This window comes from Rattus norvegicus, chromosome 12 (assembly GCF_021556685.1).
Source record: "Rattus norvegicus strain SHRSP/BbbUtx chromosome 12, alternate assembly SHRSP_T2T, whole genome shotgun sequence".
Taxonomy (NCBI): domain Eukaryota; kingdom Metazoa; phylum Chordata; class Mammalia; order Rodentia; family Muridae; genus Rattus; species Rattus norvegicus.
This window is the reverse complement of record NC_141545.1, coordinates 12,787,454-12,795,038: the sequence shown is the minus strand read 5'-3', so window position 1 is coordinate 12,795,038 and position 7,585 is coordinate 12,787,454. Positions and strand designations below refer to the sequence as shown.

The window sequence follows — 7,585 nt, the reverse complement described above, 5'->3', positions numbered from 1 at the left end:
AAACGTTTAAAAATAATGAGGACCTGAAGACCCTACCCTTCTCCTGATTTAGTAGCTCTGTTCCAGGAACCAGGGGGCCATAAAACCTTCTGGCGTCCCCTTATCTCCTGGAGCCATAAAACAATCCTGTAACTTGTGGTGCATTCCCCTTTGACATCCCCCATCCCCTGGTGCTCACAGCCTCTGCCTTTAAATACTCTTTTTCCCAGCCTCTCGGGGCCGACACCTCTGTCTCCTGCGCGGGATATGTGTCGGCCCGGAGATCTCTGTAATAGGTCTCCGTAATAAACCTCGCCTTTGCTTATTACATCCAAAATGGTCTCTCTGTGTCTGGGGTCCGCGATTTCCCAAGACTTGAGTAAGGGTCTCTCTGCGTGGGATCTTTCATATTTATGGGGGCTCGCCCGGGATCTTCGCGACCACCCCAGACTCTGAAGACCCCTTGGAGGTGAGTTAGATGTTTGTCTGAGTGTTTCTGTGTGAGCGGCGCCGCATTTGTCAGTCTGTGTCTGTCTCTGTTTTGGTTCCGCCGTGTGTGTATATATGTGTGTCTTAGTACTGGTCTGTGGTAAGAGGGCAGATGGGTATTCCTGCCCTGTGGTAAGAGGGCAGATGGGTATTCCTGCCCTGTGGTAAGAGGGTGGATGTGTATTCCTGCCCTGTAGGAGAGTGGATGTGTATCCCCACTCAGTGCAGCTGCCTTTGTGGTCCGTGAGGACCCCCTGGCTGCGGAAGGGGGGACGCCCCGGGCCCGCAAGGCTGCAGCCCCTGGAAGACGTTCCACGGGCGGAGAACAGTCGGGAGAGCCCGGCTATGGACAGTCAGGAGGACCTGACTCTGGTTTTCTGGAACAAAGGAGATGGAATGCTCCTTTTACCTAGGCGGGAGTGGACGAGGAATCCCACTCCGTCAGAGGTCGAGTTCGGCTGCCTATTTAAATATAGGCACGGACAAGTGTGCTTAGTCGTTAGGACAAGAGGACACTCTGGAATCCTGTTGGGAGGTGGAATCAGATGGTCCATCTCATCCCAAAAGCAGCTAAGGTTAAGCTGCAGTTTGGGCCACGTACTGAAGGTACCAGGCATCTGTGAAAGTTGGTTATAAGATGCTTTGTCTTGATATTGTTTGTCTGGCTTGTTTTCTGTGGTATTGTCGAGTGTCTTTTTGGCTTTTGTTTCGTTTTTGAATTTTGGACTGACGACTGTGTTCGAATTTGGACTGACGACTGTGTTTAAAATCTTGGACTGATGACTGTGTTTGAAATCATGAAACTGTTTGCTTTGTTCGTCAAAGAGTTTTACTTGGTCCTCTTGGTGCTTAAGTTAAGAGTTAAAAATAATTTGCTTGAGAAAAATTGTTTTCTGCCAGGGAGTTTTGTCTTTCTCTCTTGAGCCTCCTCTCCAAGGAGAGAGGCGCCACCCTTTACTCCCCTTGATCAGCCTAGCTGCTGTTAACAGTTGTGTAAACAGACATTAACAAAAACCTTGAGGACAAAACTGCTCGTAAATAAAAAAGTTCCCCAGATTAGGCCTCCGGTATAAAACAAGTATAGTGAGTAAGAAACTTAATTTTATGGACCCCGCTCTAGTGGCGGTGTGTTGGTTGATAGCCAATGTTAAGTTTTTAAAACATAGTGTTTTATCTGTGCTTGTGCTTGAAACACACAGTAGGGGGGAGCGAAATTAGCTGCAGAGCTGCTGCAGCGAGCATGGGGACTTCTCAAGTCTCTCCCAATTTTTCTGGCTCTTCAGGAGCTGTTTAAAAGAAAAAGGCTTAAGGTAAAAAGAAACACTATAAAAAGATTTCTTAGTGAATTACTACACCTTGGTTTGCGATCTCTGGGAATCTCATGGTGGACAGCTGAGATAAGCTGGAAAAGGATTTAAATTTTGCTTAGAAACAAAGAATCTTAAAGGTGGAGTTTCAGCCGGTATGACACTTAGTGCATAGCTGCCTAAAAGATCAGAAATGCTGTCAACAGGCTATAAAAAAGGGACAGGCTGTGTTAAAAATGCTACATAAAGAATAATCTAAAAAGGCTGAGAGTGAGGTGGGAGAGGACTCTAAAGAAAACAAGAACAAGAAAAGAATTTCTGCTTTTAGTGGCCAGACCTTCAACTCTTGCTCACAGAAAGAGAGTGCTCATTAAGAAAAGTTCTTTAGGGAGCCTGCCTTATCTGCTGGCCCTATTCCAAGAGAGGAGTCAGTCTCCAGCATTAAATTACTTTTCTCACTGGTCATCATTAGCATGGAGAATGCCTTTGATCCTATCCCCACAGCAGCCAGTTCCTGCCCCTGTGGTAGAAATGTCCCAGGTTGGGGGGCAGAGAAGCCCCTAAAATAGTTTCAAAGAATCTACAACAAACTGTAAAGAACTTTGTTTTGTTTTGCCAGTTTGAATTTAGAATTCAGGCTTTGGCTGTGGCCGAGGTCAGGATTAATGTTTTCGTTTCCATGGGCCCTTAGCCCACTGAGACAGTTTGGTAAAGGACTACTACTACAGTCCTGATATTCAGAGACATGGAGAGAGCTATAGTTTTTTTATTAAAGGTTGGTACTATAGTATTAACAATCTCTTTATTAGATATAAGAGACAAGAAGCCCCAGGTGAACTGGTTACAATTCTTTTGTCAGCTGCTTAGTATCTAACACTCAGGTTCTATCGTCTCTCCATCCTTTTATTATTAGTTGTTACTGAAAGCCTAGTGCCATTTAGAGGATGGGTCTCTTGAGTGATAAAGCCACTGAGCTGGCACTAAAGGAAGGTACTCCTTAAGGGAAAATCTAAGTCCAGAGAGACAACCGGTAACAGATAGACTGCCCCTCTGCTCACTTTTCTGTTTCACAGACACAAGGTCTCTTTGTCCCAAGAAAGCCTCCTGGCTTAGCTGTGTGACTAAATGCTATTTGCCCTCTTCAGTGGACCTCTATTCTCAAGATTCTCTTGTTTTCTCACCATCCCATTTGAGATGCTTGTTAGTAACTGTTACAGGTCTTCTTTACCACCGAGGAAAGACAAAATCCTACTAGAGGCCAGAAAAAGTGTTCCAGAGATGGATGGAAGGCCCTCACTTCTGCCTGCTCTTTTCAGACGCCTAAAGGTAGGGAGTGCCAGGTCTGCCGCCAGGCTCCAAGGGTGGGTCTCTGAGGGGCTAAAAAATGCCCCACCAATCTGGCTAAGATAAAGAAAGGATATGAAGAAAAAGTTACAAAAATTTAAAGGGTTAAGTTAAGTTGCTGAGAGTTAGTACAAGTTACAGAGAAAGAGGTAAAAAGAACAGAAAGCTAAAAAAAAAAAAGAGACAAAAAGAAGAGGAAGTTAGAGAGATAAAAGACGAGAGAGGAACATATACTGGCCACAGTAGTTAGGGAACCTAGGAAGATAGTACCTGACAACAGAAGAGAATTCCTGACTAAAGATCAGTGTGCCTAATACGAAGAAAAAGGATATTGGGTCAGGGACTGCCCCAGAAAGAACAAGAGGGGACACTGGAGAGCCTCTTGGTGCTGGCTATACACAGAGATAGAAGGGAAGCCCGCCCAGTTGTTTTGTGGATACAGGGACCCAATGCTCTGTGCTCCTATGCCCCCCTGTGGGCCAATATCCAAAGACCTTGAGTGCAAGGAGCTACTGACAACGAACAATACTTATGGACTGCCCGAAGAACAGTGGACCTTGGCGTGGGCCGGGTAACCCACTAGTTCATAGTCATCCCTGACTGCCCCCATCCCTTGCTCATGAGAAAATTGCTCTCCAAATTGGCTTGCGTGGGCTGAAATGGCTGGATGAGGCCATGTGTATACATATCTATAGACTGTGTATGTGGAGCTTAAGACCTGTCTCAGTACACCAGTAACTGATGCTGGGAGTTGAATGGCTTAGTGCTTTTCTGCCTGAAACACACCGTTCCTGCCAGCCGGGCACTAACAATTATCACCCAATCCAGGACTTAAACTGTGATAGAGTGGCTGATAGAGTGTCCAAAGATGGGACCACTGGTCAGCTGCCATGGACTAGATTCTCCACCGGTTGGGGACAATCTGGTCACCTTGCTGCCCAATCCGGACCTGGAGCCACCACAGCACGAGTGTCAAACACTGACAGAAGCACATGGGTGGAGGAAAGACCTCTGCGACTGGCTGATTGACCCCTGCTGAAAGCCGAGGACCTTGTCCACAGATGGGAACAGTTCTCTTCATGAATGAAGGTCAGAGACAAGTGGGTGCTGCCATGGTGGACAACACAATGTCATCTAGAATGGCTGAACCTCTACCCCCCCCAGCACATCAGCGCCACAGATGCCTTTGCCATCTCTTGGATGCCCGGATGAAGCCAACAACTGTGAGTACTATTCATTGCCCAGGAAAACAGGAGGGAAGAGATTCAGTGACATGGGGCAGTGACAAAACAGATAAAGTGGCTCGGGAAATGGCTATACAGGAGCCTATCCTGGTTACAGGCCTACAAGAGACAGCCACTGAGAACTAGGATTAGACTAAGGGATGGCCTCACTTAGAAAAGGCCCAAATTGCTTAAAAGATAAAGGACAATGGCACACTTGAGGGGAAGCTATACTCCCCAAAGAACAAACAAAAGACTCACTTTGCCAAATTAAGAAATGGACTCATTTAAGAGATAAGAAGTTTGTCCAAATAGTTAAAATATATATAATAGACTTTAAGATTTTAGCCAAGAGAGACAGTAAAAAGTATAAGATATGTCAATAAATAAATGCTTAACAAACAAACAGGGCAAAGAGACCTAGAGAGTTTAGTGAAAAGTCGAAGTAAACTTCACTGAGATAAAACCAAAAAAATATAATCACAAGTATCTCCTAGTGCTTGTAGATACTTTTTCAAGAATAGATAGAAGCTTTCCTCACCAAACGAGAGACGGCCTCTACAATCATCAAGAAGATACTGAAAGAAATCTTCCCCAGGTCTGGAATGCCCAAGGTAATCTGGTCAGACAACGGTCCTACTTTCGTTGCCAAGGTAAGCCAGGGTGTGGCCAAATATTTAGAGGTCGATTGGAAATTACATTATATTTACAGACCTCAAAGTTCAAGACAGGTAGAGTAAATAAACAGAACTCTAAAAGAGACCCTAAACAAATTGACCATGGAGACTGACACAGACTGGGTGACACTCCTTCCCTCTTGCTCTCTTCAGAGCAAGAAATACCCCTTCCAGATTCAGCCTTATCCCCTTTGAGATCTTATATGGGGCCTCAGCTCCCCTGACTGTATTAGATGATGTTACTGAACCAACATGTCATAGTAATAATGATTTGTGTGCCAGGCTAAAAGACCTACAGGTGATACAGAAAAAAATCTGCTCACAGCTGACAGCAGCCTATGCCCCGGAGACCCCTGAGACATCCCATCAGTTCCAGGTCGGAAACAGCTACACTGAGCCCAGATACTCGAGCCTCGCTGGAAAGGACCATACCTGGTGCTGCTGACCACCCTGACAGCCGTCAATTCTCAGCCCTCACCAGCCGTGTACTTACTAGCTGTTAGGGCTGAGAGCTGGGACCTAGAGGGAAATTCAGTCATGTTTGTCCTGGGTTCCATCGAGATAGGGGTGGGGATAGGCTTGATTTCTATTACAAATGATGTAACATTACATATGTTAGTACTCCTAACACTTCTTGGGATTGTGCCTCAGGGATCACAACCTATATAAGTTTAGAAGTTCTGAAAGACAGTCATGACCTTGGTGTATAGGTTCAGATAGTGTCCAGATTGGAATCCTGATGCTAAAGACTTAGTAAGAGACAAAAAAAAGGAGTTGAGAATTACTTAGGGCTAGGGCTATCTAGGTGCTACAAGGGCAGCACAAGGACATCTGCTGTTGCCCTACAATACAAGGCTTATAGAGAATTCAGAACTGCCATTGACTCAGATATAAAAAGAATAAAAGACTTTTTAGCTGACCTCCAAGAATACCTAACCTCCCTCTCAGAGGTAGTCCTTCAAAATAGAAAAAGATTAGACCTGATATTCCTTAAAGAAGGAGTCTGTGTGCTATACTAAAAGAAAAATGTTGCTTCTATACAGACCATTCAGGAGTAATTAAAGACTCCATAAATAAACTTAGAAAAAGGTTAGACAAAAGACAGACAGAAAAACACATCAGAGATAGTTCGAGAGCTAGTTTAGTAGATCTCCCTGGATGACTACCCTACTCTCTGCTACAGGTGGGCCATTATTAATAATTTTCTTGGTTTTAGTTTTTGGCTCCTGCGTGACAAACAGGTTAATTACTTTTGTTAAAAATCGAGTGGGTGCTGTGCGGTTGATGTTGTGAGACAACAGTACCAGTCAGTTAGGACAACTGGTGAGACCAAATACGAGACTTGATATCAAAATTCTAAGATTAGAATTATTTAGTAGGAGAAGACGGGAATGAAAAGAAAATTATACGAATTCTAGGTTTAAAAATATAAAATTAAAAGAGTTAGCCCCAAAAGCCACAAACTCAGGGCTAAGCCCTGCCGCCAGGAATAGCAGGCCATAAAGATAAAGAAAAGGAATGCAAGAACCAGCTCAGGCTATCGAGGACTGAGCCATAAACCATCCAAAGACATCCCCCCAGCTTACTCAGAGTCATACTTTAACCAGATGTCCTCCAGACCCTGATAAGCCCCTACTTGTGCTTTTCAGCCATTGTGTCCTACAGAGAGCATTCCAGGAAACCGGACAGCCCAAGCCTAACCAGAGGTGTTTCAAATACAAATGCTCCATCAGTTTTGACAAACGTTTAAAAATAATGAGGACCTGAAGACCCTACCCTTCTCCTGATTTAGTAGCTCTGTTCCAGGAACCAGGGGGCCATAAAACCTTCTGGCGTCCCCTTATCTCCTGGAGCCATAAAACAATCCTGTAACTTGTGGTGCATTCCCCTTTGACATCCCCCATCCCCTGGTGCTCACAGCCTCTGCCTTTAAATACTCTTTTTCCCAGCCTCTCGGGGCCGACACCTCTGTCTCCTGCGCGGGATATGTGTCGGCCCGGAGATCTCTGTAATAGGTCTCCGTAATAAACCTCGCCTTTGCTTATTACATCCAAAATGGTCTCTCTGTGTCTGGGGTCCGCGATTTCCCAAGACTTGAGTAAGGGTCTCTCTGCGTGGGATCTTTCACTCTCAGTGCCTTTTGCCACTGAGGCAACTGCATAGTATCTCTCCAGGCTGAATGGGGTCTGTCCTTCTAGGTCTGTGACAGCTCCCTTCATCCTCGACTTGCCTGCTGACTCTAAGCTTCCAGAAACTTCCAGCCTGTTCCCTGCTGGGTTGAATAGCTCAAGTCCAGTGCCTTAGAGTAATTGTACTCACCAGGCTTCTGAGCTGCTGCCACCGAGCATGAAGGCCGCAGTGTCCAACCAAGGGAGCAAAGGACACCTAAAAGCTGCTTCCTGTCCCCAACAGAGCTCCTGTTAAAGGTTGTTTGGTCTCCCTGGCTTTGCTGTACCTTCGAATAAACAACTGGACCTGGGCAGCTTCCGTTTTTTGTTTGTTTGTTTGTTTTTGTTTTGTTTTTGTTTGATTGATTTTGCAGGTGGGAGGAAGGAGCCGGCAAGAT

At 45.3% G+C, this 7,585-nt stretch overlaps 1 long non-coding RNA gene across 1 annotated transcript; it reads left to right on the top strand.

Annotated features, from left to right (window-relative positions):
• The first annotated feature begins 221 nt into the window (after positions 1 to 221).
• Positions 222 to 7,075, top strand: LOC148002173 (uncharacterized). The gene is made up of 2 exons (XR_015634600.1): positions 222 to 448; positions 5,302 to 7,075. It is a non-coding gene; the product is annotated as an uncharacterized LOC148002173 (long non-coding RNA).
• The last annotated feature ends 510 nt before the right edge of the window (positions 7,076 to 7,585 follow it).